The 16,637-nt window shown below is 33.5% G+C and overlaps 1 protein-coding gene across 22 annotated transcripts in view; it reads left to right on the plus strand.

Moving 5' to 3' along the window:
- unc13bb (unc-13 homolog Bb (C. elegans)) overlaps positions 1 to 16,637 on the plus strand; it is a 150,496-nt gene that overhangs the window by 24,195 nt on the left and 109,664 nt on the right. The window lies entirely within an intron of this gene.

Here is a 16,637-nt window from a genome sequence, read left to right on the forward strand (position 1 = left end):
TTTAGCATAATAATAGTTATAGTAATAATAATGCAATAAAATAAAGTAGAAGATATAATGTTTATTTTACATTTTAATACAAAAACACACTTAACAACACTTACATCTATAAAAATCTGAATTAGAACAGATACAGATTGTCCTGAAAATTGACTCAGTGGCACAGCAGCTCAGTGGTTATCTCTTTTGCCTCACAGCAAGAAGGTCACTGGTTTGAATCCGTATTCGTGTGCTCTGGTTTCCACCACATTCCAAAGACGTGGTATAAGTGAATTGAACAAGCTTAATTGTCTATTGTGTGTGTGTGTGTGTGTGTGTGTGTGTGTGTGTGTGTGTGTGTGTGTGTGTGTGTGTGTGTGTGTGTGTGTGCGCGTGTGCGCGTGTGTGCGTGCGTGTGTGCGTGCGTGTGTGCGCGTGTTTGTGCGCGTTTGTGTGCGCGCATGTGTGTGTGCGTGTGCGTGTGTGTGTGTGTGTGTGTGTGTGTGTGCGTGTGTGTGTGTGATTGTCAGAGTGTATGGGTGTTTCTCAGTACTGGGTTGTGGCTGGAAGGACATCCGCTGCCTAAAACCTATGCTGGATAATCTATAAAAATTTGAATTAGAACAGGCACATATTGTGGTGACCCCTGATAAATAAGGGACTAAGCTGAAGGAAATGAAGGAACAAATGACTGATCCTGGCACAATGTGAAATAAAAAAAATTAAAGAATAAACATTGTTTACAAACAATCTCTTCATTCAAAGAATAATAACATTTCTAAAGATCCCAAAAATACATTACTGGGGTTGTAGAAGTAAAGTTTCTTGCATAAAAATTACATAAAAAATTGTCCATAGTTGCCCACTGTCAGCGGAAACTCTTTGTTATCCCTCATGTGACCCTCAATACAAACTGCAGATCCATCCTGTACTTCATACAACATTCATCAGGGATCTGAAACAGAAATGTCAGCTCTCGATTGTATGCTACCTTTGACTAATTTATTGAAAAACTCAAGCAGAATCAATAATGTATGATGACATGGTGCAGTCATGAAGAAATGATTCAACCATCATGTTCTTAGTTTGGTTTGTTCATATAATATCAAAAAACAAGATTATTGTTGCATTTACATTCAGAAAATGTTTGAGAATTTCTGTGGTATTTTCTATGCAGATGACTGAGGTCAACAACACACGTGATGTTATTTATTTTATTTTTTCAATTGAAATATTGTGTATTTTACCTAATTGTAAATTAAAAGGCATCTATGATGAAAACTAACTTTTGTAAGCTGTTTGGACAGAACTGTGTGCTGGTATAGTGTGTCCACAGTCATATTGGTGTGAAAGAAACACAATAAGTGTCTTTTTAAAATGACCTGATGTTAAAATAGGATTCAAGTCCATGCAATTCTGAGGCCCACCACAACATGATGTAGAATTGCGGTTTTCCCCACCCTCCCAAAACGATTGACAGACATATTAACATGTCTCCATAGTAAAACGTATAAACCTATCCTCTAGACTGGACTTGCGCAAACTCAAAACAACTGGGATTAAAAGACCTGTTCAGGTCTCTGTGATCATCTGTACGCCAGGAAAGTGTTTTATAAGTTTTAAACACTTTAAAACACAAGACAGTAAAATCGCTATGTAATTCATCCCCACAGCTGCATGTCAGAGCAATTATAAAACTAGACGCTTCAATCCCAGTTTGTGGAAAATAAATCAGGTTTATTTTGTAACACAACGGATATCCATCCAGGCGTGGATATTAAAGGTTATTCTGTCACATTTGCCATTCAAACAGTGCAAAGTGTTTGTGGGTGCATGTGTGCTCGCACATTTGCACAAACTTTGTAACAAAACTGTGTGTGACTCATTGTTTCAGAAAGGTTTTAATTAACACATAAATCAAATAACCTTACCTTAAAGTTCTTACTGTAGTATTTCTCATTCTTATCTGTTACTGTGCCGTTTGTCTGACATGAGACTGAACAGGAAATGGGGACATGCGTCAGAGCAATAGAGTGGAGGAACTATGACGTCAATTTGCATGCAAAAACCCGGAAGCGAGTTAGCATTTTAGCAGTTCCGGTTCCCTCGTCCTAAAGTCAATGGGTTTTTTGAAGGGAATTTAAGTTAAATCGCTTAAATAAGGTTAGTGGCAAACACAAACTCAAGAAACTTATACTTTTCACTATTTTTTAATCGGTTACATTACTTTAAAAAGACGGTTGCTATCAAGTTGCTAAAAAGAACTACAGTGGGTGTCTGAGACATTATACGTCATCAAGCTGAACTGGTCTGAAGCTCAGCTCGCTTGTGTTTGGCATTTGCATTTGTGTGTTAAAGTATTTTATGAATAGTATTTTATAGTTTGTTGTGTTTTTCTAATTGGGAATTCATATTGTGTGTAGATAATTCCTTCACTTGTAAAGGCTGGCGAGACGGATAAATTTATTGATCATTTATTATATTAAACGATATTATGAAGATACTGTTTACCAGTGCAGCCTGTCTCTTTCCTGCTCTCAGTAATGCAAACGTGTGAATAAAAGGGTAAAAAAGACACACATATTAACTGTCATTTTAACGTGATCAAGGGATTTTTCGTAGTTTTTTTTTCTTCATCTGAACACGTTTAACTTCGTCATAACTGAAATATTTACATTCATCCTTAAAATGTATAGCAGATATGACTATGGGTTGCTTTTCGCTGTACTTCATAACAACAAAATGAAGAATATTGAATGTTGTTCGTTATCCATGATGGAACTTTTGATAGTATTTGATAGTATTTCTCATGCCTCATTTCTGTCGTCTGTTGTAAGCGAGCTGTGTTCACGCGAGTGATAAACTTATTTAAATGTCTTATGATAATACTATGTGGGCACATTTATAGATACAGCTTTACAACTTTTACTATAACCGTAAACTGTTCTGTATTTCCCACGTAAAAAACGATCCAAAAGGCACGTACTGTAGGTCTATGTGTTTTTGCGCATTTATTTGTTTATAATATAAAGCGTGCATTAAAACATATTAAACAGGGAGATTAACTCTGTCATGGAGCATATTTCTAAAAATAAGCTTGGAAAGTTGTCTGTAGCAGGGTAGTGCTGACGTCACAGGCGAGTGCCCCGAAGGCACTGTAGTCCGTTTATAGCCTAATGTTAGCTTTTCAATTCTTGCGTTTGCATTTAAGATCCAAAAGTGCTAAAAGTTGTATTTTCGTGTGAGGATTATGCAGCTGGACAAAACGTGTAAGTAGTGTAATGAACAGTGTTTGAACACAGAGCTTATTATTTGCATTTTGTCGAGGGAACTCGTTTTATGCCAACAGCCGATTAGCCTACAAAGTGACGTCATAGTTCCATCACTCTATAGAAGGGGTTTTCTATGGTTCTGACATGCATGTGGGAATGGTGGGCAGGGAGAACTAGTTAATTTGCATTAAAGGAACAGGCAGCGAAAAATCTTCAGTGAGCTCATAGTTGAAAATTCCTCAGTTCAGATAGGTATTTATTTCTCACTTCTGAAAATGAGTTTTTGTTGTCTAAATTAAATGGATAAGGTATTTTAGATTTAGATTTCATGTTGGCTTTAAAAACATAGATTCTACAGTAAAATAATGTTTTTTCACAAACAGCAATATTCTGTTAAAAACAGAATTCTGGGTATAATTTTTGTTTTCGAGAAAGTAACCAACAGCAGAAAATTGTGAGTTAACAAAGCTCAGATTCGACGTTTTCAAGTGTGTGTGTTTGAAATCACACTTTGTGCGCTCGTTCACTATTCCATAGAATAGTTCACTAACATAGTTCACCTGACAGAGTTAATGAACACAAATGAGTGAATTTAGACACTGATGAACACCTGCTGTTATAATCACAATCACTGAGGGAAAGAGAAACAAGAAACACATATAGAGACTTCAGTTACAGCATAAAAAAATAAAGTAAAATAAAACACCTTCAGTCTCAGCAGAGGACCATTGAACAACTCCACAAACAACAGCATATACACTTATTACTGACCGCTTTGACTTCCATACCATTTTTATTGAATACCGACAGAAATTTATTTTATTATTATTATTATTATTTGTCTCCGTAATGGAGTGAGGGACTTGTTACTCTTCAGCCTTGAACTCATTAATTTAGACTCTCCAGCTACTGTAATGCAGAGTTTATAAAACACTTTTATTATAGCAATAAAGCTGGAAAGTCAATAGGTAGTGTAACAGAAATTAGCTCATTTTATGAAAATTAATAATCAACAATAACGGTTTATTCTTAATTATTAATATTCCGGCTTAAGCTTCAGTCAGTTTGGTCAAACAAACATATGATTGTATATGATCATGCTCGCGCGACCGAGCGGATTCCCAGATTATGAATATTAATTATCAACAATAACGAATTATTATTAATCATTAATATTCCAGATCAATTTATTGTTAATTTGACCAAACAAACACAAGCAGAGCCGCTGCCCTTCCGAGCGGACACGGTAATGATCTATTCATTTAGAAAAAGGGAATTTAATTGCTACTTCTTGCGAAGTAGATTAATCATTCAAAAGTTTTAAACAACTTATAATAGCTAGGCAGAGGGAATCTGTATTTCAGTGACATTTTCTCGTGAGGCAAACAATACAATTCATTTGATTATAATGGAATTTATTGACTAGTCAGACAGATAACAAATAAACGCACAAACATACATTAAACATAAAACAAAGGTAAAACACGTGGAGATATTGGGTCTATAGTATGTGTAACAACAAAGAGAAATAGTAAAGCGAGGAAATAGAGATTTCAGATAACAGAGTGACAAAACTTTCAGTTCCACACGCACCATTAAGGACCACCAAGATTATAAAAACAAAAACACCTTTTTTTGATAAAAGGGGCTCAGCTTAATCGCATAACTAAAATCACCTGGACTTTCATGTCTGGAGGTCTCTCCTATGCGAGTCTCTCTTCCGTCGTGATAAAAACTCTTTTTGATGTCCTTCTTGATGCATGGAGTTTGTAATGCAGCTCGGACGAACACGATCGCAAACTTTAAACTGAGTTTACTTTGCCGGAAAATAAAGAAAAGCGTGGCGTGGAAAAGTCCATGTGGCTTAGAAGACCGCGTGGCCCTCAAAGGGGCCACGTTTTGATGGGTTTAAGCGCAAATCCTTCCTTTGTCTCGAGGCTGCTCGTATGCAAATTTGAGTGTCCGCCCAGAGTATGCGGACAGGCATGTAATACAGGGATTTAAAGAATAAAGCAATGCGAGTTATGATTTTGCTCTATGTATCATGTGTTGTAAAATGTCAGCAGAAACCCATCGGTACCAAACATGGGGGGTTTAAAAGTACATCAACATGATTTTTCACATCCTCATATTATTTATGCTTTAAAAAGGCCTAAATGTACGAATTTGTATAAACTATGAGGAATGGTACAAATTACAAAAGTTAAGTGTAATTAAACAAGAGATTTGGGTTCTAAATGTCTTTGTTTGAATAGAAAAAAAAACATTGGAGAGGAATGTCTTTTTCTTCTGTGAGGAGAGGGCTTCTAGATGGGTATTTCCTCTTATCTTATCTGCCATCTCCCTTTGAAGTTGGCAGAGAGTACTTTAGGACTGTTCTGTGGAACATCCCAAACTCGTTACTTGTCAGCAGAAATTTTTTTAGGCCAGACTTTTTGTCACCGAGTGATCTAAATTGCCCTGGAAATTGAAACCAGGACATTTTCATGGAATGTTGAACGAAATGTTTATCTCTAGCATATATGTTACAGTAGATAAATCTATTTGTCTCAAATTTGTTCTGATAAATGTTTTGATAAAGGTCTGGATGACAGGTCTAATGCTATAGTTTTTATGCTTAGTGCAGTTATTTTATTAATGAGAAGTGGAAACCAAAAAGACAAATAATTATTTTTCAGAGTTAAAAAGTAACATACAAAAACAGTTCAGTTAAGACAAAGTCACGCTCAGACCTCATGAATCAGACCTTGTACCTCAACAATGGTAACAATTAAATTGTTTCAAGCCGCAAAGCATGCTGGGTGTGGCAAAGTACAAATATCCCAGCATGCATTGGGTCATGAATAAATTATGTAGTATAATGGTGTTACAGTTTGATTCATTTGCGTTTGATTCTGCTGTTGTTTATGTTTAGACTTTCAGTAGCCTGTTAGCTTGTTTTTGAGTTAAACTGAATTTTGTTACTTTTCACAGTTGTTGAGGTTCATACACTGATTCTTGATGTCTCTTTGAGTGCAACTTGCAACATAGAGCATAGTATTTTTGTCTAAGATATTCTTAAAAACTTCCAGAATTCAATGCCACATACAGGCATGTTTTGTGAAACAATAGATTAAACATTGGATAAAAGCAGTGCATTATATTGTATTAAATTAGAACAGGTTCTGCCTCATTAAAACAACATAAACATCACCAGATCTCTTTTTTTTTTTTGTGGCTTGGTTGACATATCAAAAGAGCTTTTCAAACAAAGTTCTTAATCATTGCAGCAGCCAAAATAAATTTATGTTAAAAACAGAAGGGCTAAAAGCCCAACTAGAGCAAGCTGGTGACTTAAAATGTTAACCTTTCTCTCAAGAAGAACTTTTGTAGATGTTATACAAAAATAAATGTTTTAGTAATAAGTGTAGCTGGTGATTATGTTTGTGGAGTTGTTTAATCATCTGCTGGTAATTTAAATGATTTAATCATTTGTTGTACTTCAGGTTATTTCATAATAAAGCTGTGTCTGAAATAGTAGTTCTTTGTATGTTCTGTTTTTTGTTTTTTCCCTTCAGTATTTCTTCATTTGTTCCTCGCTAATCCTCAATTATCATTTAATTAGTCATTTAAATAATTTATTTACTTAGCTTTGCTCCATTTGTCTTGAACACTCAGTAGTGTGGACACTTGGAAGTGTTCAATTAAAACTGAGGCATTTGCTGTGGGGTTTACAGGGTTAAAGGTGTGAGAGGTAAAACACAGTGTAAAAATGTATTTTAACAGTAATATAATGCTAATTTAAACTACTAAAGGTAGACTGTAAAAAAACAGTAGATTGCTGGCAACCACAGCTGCCAGTAGTTTATCGTAAAATCAAGGAAAAAACATTATCTTTCTGAAAACCTGAAGAAAATTTCTTCTGTGTCAACATTGTAGAGGAGAGTAGAGCCAGTGTTTGAGATGAACAATGAAACGCTGATGTTATTCTGCATGATGCAGTAAGAATCTCTCTGGAATGTGTGCTGCTGTGAAATTTAAGGCATTTGGGTTAAACAGAACTTTTCTAATTATAAGTATGCTTCTAAGCATATATAGCACATTACTTCATAAACTCATACAGCAGTTGACCAATTTGAGGCAGTTGCTTTCAGTGAACAAAATGAGTTCTTTTTAAAATACTTAAGTATTGTGTATATCAATGTATATCAATATTTTGACAGCAACATACTGTAACATAACAGTACATTGCTGGCAAGTGCAGCTGCCAGCATTTTATTGTTAATTTACAGAGCAACAGCAAGATGCTGTTAATTTAACAGTAACATGGTGGCAACCGTGCTGCCAGTAACTTCCTGTTTTTTAATTGGACAATTTTTTATAGTGCATCTAAAGCTGGTCAAACATGTGCTCGCTCCGGCTGGTCCCTGATTATTGTGAATGAACTGGATGGTATTTTTGCCCTCAGCGTCTTATTTGAACTATTGTCAGAGTTGATTTGTGTTGTCCTGGAAAAGTCTGATTGTCTTTTTCTCTGTGGAAACCTGTTAAAACAAGGAAGCAAACAATGTAGAATCAAGCATGAGAGTTGATCAAATCTGTTTTAACAGCTGACGCCCTTCCAGCCTTCTCATGAGCTGAACTTATTGACATAAAGAGACCTGGCTATCTTTTAGTAAACACATAATTAATTATGGTTTTATTTCTTCATTTATTTCTTCATTTATTTATTTTTATTCCTCAACATTTGAATCAGCATTTGCATAATAATAATAATAATAATAATAATAATAATAATAATATAAATAATAATAATAGTACCAACAACAACAACAATAGTAGTAGTTGTTGTTGTTATTGATATTACTGAAAATGAAATGATTATTATTTATTGTTATTAGTACTAGTAAAAGTAATAGTAGAATTGCATTATTTGTTGTGTATCTTTCTTTTGATATATGAAAATTAATATGCAAAATACTTTTGTGACACTTTCTAGCAATGTTTTTTAGAAGTTTTATTTAATAATATATTATTATTGCCATTTTTGCTGTTGTGTGTTATTGTTTTGTTTATTTATTTTAGGCTTTATACAAAATATGTATTTTAATATTTAAATATTAACATTAAAAAAGGATTGTACTCTTCCTTTTTTATTTGTCTTATATATTGTTTTTTGTATTTGTTATAATATTATTTGGTATATATAATATTAAAATTCTTTTTAAATTAAATACAAATTGTATTGATACATTAATACTAATGAATAGTTTTTTTGTTTATTTTCAGTTTTGTTGTCAGTTACACATTAACCATACTGTAATGTTATGGACTTTGTTGTTAGCAACAATATTTAATTAAACAATTAATAATTTATAAAGCAGGACTTTTGCAATGTTCTTCTTGCTCTGGATTTTTATAGGGAACTGTATGAGTTCTCTGAATGTTTATTTGTTCATGCAAATCCACTGTTTTGCTGCTTTTTGTTTGGACACTGGCTGGCAGACTGTATGATCGGGCACGTGTTGACTAGCTCTCAAAAAATGAAGAGTGTTGTTATGTCACTGCTCCGTAATCCTTCTGCTGTCCTCATAAAGCCTATGTGTGTTTGCATTACATTTGTGTACATGCTTAGGGAGGACTGTCGTTATGAGTATGACATGAAAATATTCTGCATAGACTTGTCAGTGCCGTGATGCTAATTTGATTCACTATTCATAATTAAAACATTAAAAACACAAAAAAAAACCTAAATAACAACAAAAATGTAATATATATAAAAAAAAACTATGTGTGCATGTGTGTGTGTGTGTGTGTGTGTGTGTGTGTGTGTTTATATATATATATATATATATATATATATATATATATATATATATATATATATATATATATATATATATATATAAATTAATATTAGCATTGTTATTGTCATATTATGAATATTAATAATTATATATATATATATATATATATATATATATATATATATATATATATATATATATATATATATATATATATATATATATATATATATATTTAATTATTAATATTCATAATATGACAATAACAATGCTAATATTAATTTATTTTTTGTCTTTTGTCATTTGTTTTTGGTTCTATTATTAGTTTTAAATATTTTAATTCTTGAAAAATTTAAATAATGAATGTACATATTTTTATTTAGCATGTTTTTCTTCAGATCGTTATTCTAAAAAATATATTATTATTATGACTGGTGTTGTTATTATTTTGGAAATTTGTGCTTTTTTCTATAAATGAAATTATGGGAATGTATATCAAAGAATACAACAGAATAATATAATATAAAAATATGGTTACTAATATTCTAATACTAATATTTTAATATTCAGAACTAATATCCTAATAACTACTAATATTCAGAAGCTAGCAGGAAAAACATGAATTAAATCTTATATAGAATAGGTTTTTCAAATACAATACCGGTAAAATGTTTGGTTTTGAAATTAGTAAGAACTTTCAATGTTTTAAAATGGAACCTATTCTGTTTACTCAGACTTTATGTATTTGATTTAAAAAATACAAAATATTATTACATTTTAAATAACTGTTTACTTATTGAAAATATTTTACATTTTCCAATTTTTTTGTGATTTGAATTGGATCATTCTATTCTATCATCATAACTAATTCTTACTGTTTACTGGTAGTGTATAATACAGTAGATTATAATATCGACCTCTCTGACCCTCGTAACTGTTTTGAAGGCTTAAATATGTGCAATGGTTGTAATGATGTTTACCTTAAAAAAAATTCCAACCTACAGCCTAACCAAAAGAACCAAAAGAAAATTCAACTGAAAATAATGTCATCTGACAGCAACAAACTCTTATTTTGTAGCATGAATTTTCCTGGAGCTGGTGTTTTTTTTTTTCTTTTTTTCGGTTTGTTGTTGATGTGATGTGAGATTATGGAGGTCAGGACTCTTGCGCTCTGTCATTGGGGGAAGGGAATCACACTAATCTTTACTCTCACTCTCAGCTTTTATTGCTCAGGCTTTATTCAGTCACCGTCCTGCCACATGTGCTCTAGGATTCCCAGGAAAACCTGTCCAACCATATCTGTATTGCACATAGGGTTCCTGCTTTTTGGTCTGTTCACACCACATCATGCAATGGGAACGATTTTAGTTATCAGCCCTGTTTACACCTGGTTTAAAGACCTGAACCAGAAGTTGCTGAGACTTTTATTTTAGTATGTTGATGTTGCTTCTAAATCAAACTGAATATTCAGTCGGGGACGGGGGCTTTCTTTTTGCACAAAATGAACTGCCAACTTATCCAGCATTTGTTTTACACAGCGGATGCCCTTCCAGCTGCAACCCAGTACCAAGAAACATTCGTACACACTAGGGTTGTGACGATAAGGAAATTTCCCCACTGGTTTATCGACATGTGACAACACCGGTAATACCGGTATCACCCTTGGAGTGGGCATTTCTTCTTTTCCTCTTTTTTTCTGCTTTTAAATAGCTTATAAATGTGTGCGTATAATACTTTCACTGTCAGTTTTGCGGGAGTTGCCAATTAGGCATCAATTGTTTGAATGGACGAAAAGGAAACTACAAAAAAAAAAAAATTACTGTTATTAAACAAAACATAACTTTTATTAACATAACGAATAAAACACAACAATGCTACAGGCTGAAAAGACTGTGGTAGTTGGAACCATACAAATAACAACCATAAACGCATGTATTATATATTAACAGCTTAGTCCTTATGAACAATCCAATGAACGAATCTATAGGCTATTGAAGAATAAACCGAATATGAAATATGATCCTTGCATAATGATCACAACTAAACAAGCTGGCACTCATTTTATATATAAACCATGAATAAAAAAATGTTAAGAAAAGGAACATTATGTAAAAAAAATGTAAAGACTACAGGCTAAATAAAAGCGCCTCCTCAGAGCTAAACATCACATCACGCGTGTCAGTTTACAACTTCTGTAAAGTTCAGACAACCTATACAGATCACACAATCTCAATAAACAACATGTAAATGTATAAATATTTCGATAAGTATTGTTATGGAATATTTATAACGATATGATCTTGCTTTGATCTCTCTTAAAAGCGGCAGTTACAGGTGCTGCAAGGGCATCTTACACTGTCAGTGTAATACACACAGCACTGGCAAGACGTTTTATTTTTAGTTTTATTTCTTGCAGATTTGCGTGTTGCTCCTTTTTAAAAATACCTTTTATTTTTAAAATCTATCAAGTTAATGTTGTCTATCGAATTACATAATCTCCCTCGGATTGGAGTCCGGTGCGCAGTAAGACTATTAGACAGTAGACCAACACCGCCCTGTAAGTTTACACACTGCATAGACTGTACAGGTCCACAGCTCTGGTGTGGTATGAATTACATGTTTTAAATGACAGCGAGACATGCTACCTTTAGTTTTTATTGTAAAATATACATTATAACCCAGTACACAGTAAAATAATATGTTTTGAATGGCTTGTCTATTGGCGGGGTATATAGCGTTAAATTTAAATAGGCTAAGCATATTTTCATTAATATTAAAACACATTAATACAAACTAGCCAGCCTTTGATTTTTTTTTTGTTTACGTATATTTTTATCAAACGAAAAATGCAATGAATTGTTTATTTTGGTTTTCATTTTATTAGAATTAATAGGCCTATAATTAATAGGCTACACAACTCCTACATATCTTTGGCTCCAATTGTGTTTTACAGATATCCTACCAATAGACTTTTTTGGCTCAAAGACATTTATGCCTGTTAATTTCTGTGGTGTATTTTGACAGATTTTGCAAAGGCTTTAGCTATTCTACCTGTCAGCTGCACCTGCCTAAGTTTTGCGACTTGACTTGCGTTGTGGCTCGATGTCTGAATGAGAGAGAGAGAGAGAGAGAGAGATCAGTCCTCAGATTCGATGTGTGGCCGCACGTCTCAGTTACTTTATTGCAATTTTTAATATTGGCTCATCTAAATAAACTTTTCATTCGATTAAAAGCTGAAATATTGTCAGACAGACGAAGCAACTTTTGGTTTTTAAAGAGAGCGGCTTCAGTTATAAAAGATGCGCGCACACACAGGATGCGCTCTTGTCGGCCTATTCATTATAGATTTTTTTTAACATTAAACACATAAACAAGTGGAAAAAAGAACAGCTGAACTTTGGAAAAAGTGCTCACGTTGCCACGATGTTGTTTCTCTGCAGTTGGATTGTTAATGGAAACTACAAAAAATAAAAATTACAATAAAAATAAAAATAAATCCCTAGTTTTAATAAAATAATAAGATTTATTATTAAACATTGTGAGATGATGGTCGCGTGATTTTTAAAATGAGAGTATGCGTTGCCTATTCATCTATCTATCCGCGACCCACCCATAGTTAAACATGAAGGTGGGTGTATAAATTAGTTATGTTTCCTCTAGATACTGCCGCCTTTGTCAGGCAAAGTTTGCAGATTGATTCATTAACGTCTTCAGGTTCTCTTTTGCATTTGGTTTGAACCCAACGTATTGCCAAACAGGTGCTTTTGCATTGCGTTTTAAAACTAAATCGTCCGGCATCCTCTTTCTGTAAATTCGACTCCTCTTTTCTCCTCACTTGATAAATGAAATATGACGCATTGTAGCTATGTTTAGATTTTAATTATAGTGCATGCTCTCGTCTTAAGTCAATTATTTACAATTATATTTTCCATTTAATTCAAATAAATGTTTAATAAAAAAATAAAAAAAACGAATACTTAAAAAAAAAAAAAAAAATGTGGGGACGGTGTCACGGTGAAAAACTGATGTCACCGGTGTTGCGTCTTAACACCGGTATCACTGTCTATCGTGGCAAGCCTAGTACAAACTCATTCACACTCTTTTACTCGCATACACTACGGCCAATTTAGTTTATTCAATTCACTCATACCGCATGTCTTTGGACTGTGGGGGAAACCAGAGCACCAGGAGGAAACCCATGTAAACACTTGGAGAGCAAGCAAACTCCACACAGAAATGCCAACTGACTCAGCCGGGACTCCAACCAGTGACCTTCTTGCTGTGAGCTGACAGTGCAAACCTCTGAGCCACCATGTCGCCCAACATTAATTTACTTGAATTTTTTTTTGGTTCACCTAATTTGGTTCTCCTTTTGGTTTCAAGTGGATTTTAAGATGGGTTTTAGTAGATAATGGAGACTATCTCTTTAAAACCTCATGTGTAAATGGGAATGCTCACCCAAAAATGACAATTCTGCAATCAATTACTCAGTTTCCACGTGTACTGTAAGTTTTGAGTTTCTTTCTTCTGTTGAACCCAAAATAAATGATTATAAAGAATGCTGGGTGATGGTAACCATAGTTAGTTTTTTTTCCTGATATTGAAGTAAAAAAAATAACTTTGTTTAATTGAAAAAAGAAACTCTTAAAGGTTTAAAACCACATGAGGAAGAATAAATGGTAAGCCAATTAAAAAATTTTTGGATGAACTGTTCCTTTAAAATGTCCCTTATTTTCTTTTTTGATTGAAATTGTCAGGTCAGACTTTATTTTTAAGGTGTCTTTGTTACAGCCTATTCATGTAACTACAGAGTAATTTTAATTTTAGTAAATCTACTGACGCAATTGTTGTTTAGTAGTTTCTGCTCGGCACAAGAGCCGATTTGACATTTTGCACCACGCTGTTTAAATAGCAAATGCATTTGCGCTCATATGTACGCCCATAGACGTTTTGATCTAAAAAAGAAGGCGTGTTTTGGCACGTTGCTGGCGTGTTGCTATTTTGAGAAACTATAATAGTCTGTTCTTAAGAAAGAACAAAGCCGGTCTTAAGACCAGCGCAGAGCGAGTTAGTTGTGCGCCTCGCTTACACACTGCTTAATACACAAGATGTTGAGCAATACGCATATATCTTTACATATGAAAAAGAATTAAAATATTAAGGATATATAGGATATGAAAGGATATGTATAGGATATAAATATAAAGGCGTAAAATATTACAAAACATATTATTTTCTATCTTACATAAATATGAAAAACCACTGCCTTCATGCCTTCTTCATCTTGGGAGACTTTTTCAGTTCATTAAATTTGCTTTTGTATAATGTTATCATTATTAGCAGTATTATATATTATATCAATATTTATATTCGTTTTATTAAAAACAAGCTTAGATTTGCACCTGTCAGATTTAAGACCATATGGGGCACAACATGTGTATTAGTATATAACTCAGGTTTTTGAACACATTTCGTTGATATTGTTCATTTATTCGTTTGCTGGAAATTAGAACTGAATTTAGAAATAGTTTTGAAACAAATATTTGTGCTTAACAAACTAAATGTATTATTTATAGGCTAATAGATGTATGTGCGTACAAGGTTTTCCTATCCACAAGAGCAAAATTTAATGTAGATAGTTTATCTCTCATTCTCGCGCTCTAGATATTCTGTTTATCTTTTTTCTTGCTAGTGAAATGCTCAGTTTTTCCACTTCCACTTAGTTTACGTCAAGTATATACCAAATGCACCATGGCGCGAAGCAACTTGCACTTAAAGGGAATGGAAGATGAGACACTGATATATCTCTATTTTATTCTGAAAACACACCTATAACTCATTTAGAAAATAAACTTAACCCTTTAAGACCATGTGCCACTGCGCAAAGCGGATTTTTCCATCCTTGTATTAGCAAAATTGGATTCTGACATGCCCTGAAAGCGTTTGCGCCCTGCTCTTTGCGCTTTGCGCATAGATCGTCAAAATAGAGCCCATAATGTTTTTTGGTCCATTTTATCTGCTGAAATTGTTAGTTTTATGAAATCTTTTATGAAATCTATATGAAAGTATGACATCTTTTAAACACAAGCTTGTCAGTCTTGGTCATTAAACAGAGGCGATTAACCACTCTCCTAAAAAGGCAGAACCCTACTTACTAGAGGTGTAACGATACTCTCAGCTCACGATACGATGTGTATCACGATATAATGTTCACGATTCGATATGTATCATGAAATTTGGAATAAAAATTGAAAATTAAACTGAAATGCAAATTTTACCAAGTAAACTATTTTTTATGTATTTCTTTTGTTTCAACTTGTTAAACTGAACTTTCTGTAAGAAAATAAATTAAACAGGACTGTCTCTGGAAAATAAAACAATTTAAAAACTTCTTTAAAATATTATTGAAATGACAGAGACAAAATTAAGGAAACATTTAAGTAAAGGTGCAAAAAAAATAAGCTTTCTATTCAATTTAATTTAACAGTAAGAGCTTAAGGCTTTGCTTGGTCACTTGCGTTTTTTGTGTGTGCAAAAAAAATCCACATTTCCAGGTATTTAATTCATATTTAATTAAATTAATTTGGAGATATCTCTAATTACAATTGTGACTAGTCAAAACTCATTTAGAGATATCTGCAAATATTTTTCAATGGAAGTCAATGGAGGAATGACTAGTCATAATATATTTGCCGATATCACCAATCTGAATTCGTACTTGTACAATTGTAATTGCAGATATCTCTAATTGTCATTCTGACTAGTCGAATTATAATTATGACCAGTCAAAATATAATTAGAGATATCTCTAAATATATTTATGGATAGTCAGAACAAAGGTTTAAATGCTAAAACGGCTTGCCATACGCGCGCGTCTATCAAAGTCCGCCCTCTGTAGTAACAGTTCACAGTCAGCTCACGTCATGTGTGATTTTGCGGCGGGAACATTATATGAAGACAGAATGATATTTTAGGGTGAATTGTACCTTATAAATACAGTATGTGACTCTTTCAACACCATTAGGAGGTATCCCTGTCGCTGTGCAAAGTATGTAAATCACTGTGAAGACTTTAAAACTTCGGCTATGTTTGACCCAGTATGCGTGTCAAAAAGCGGACGCGTCTAAAGCAATGACTGTACAACCCAAATGTTGCAAGACGTCTGATTTTGAGAGGATGGGCCATCCTCTATTTCAGCTCCACTCATCTTGGTCTGCTAACATTACTGTTGCTGCAATCTGAACTCACGTGCGGCAGCAGGTGGAACGTAGCTCACGTGCAAACAGCTCAACTAATAAGAGAAAACGGACGTCGTATTGTAATCAAATCGTCATAACGCCACGATGCATATTGTGACATTTTTGCATCGCAATAAATCGTACAACGATAAATCGTTACACCCCTACTACTTACTCAATTTAGGATTTTTTATGTGGCCCCCCATAAATCTGTTATCTACTGAATCAAGACAAACTATTTTGGTCACCATATGATTTATACAGTATTATAAGTTTGTAGATGAGGCCTAACTTACCCACAAATATTGTCTCAAAAATTTTGTTGTTCTAAACAGAAAACCCATTATTGGCCTTTTACATTC

The sequence above is a fragment of the Danio rerio genome, chromosome 10 (assembly GCF_049306965.1).
Source record: "Danio rerio strain Tuebingen ecotype United States chromosome 10, GRCz12tu, whole genome shotgun sequence".
Taxonomy (NCBI): Eukaryota; Metazoa; Chordata; class Actinopteri; order Cypriniformes; family Danionidae; genus Danio; species Danio rerio.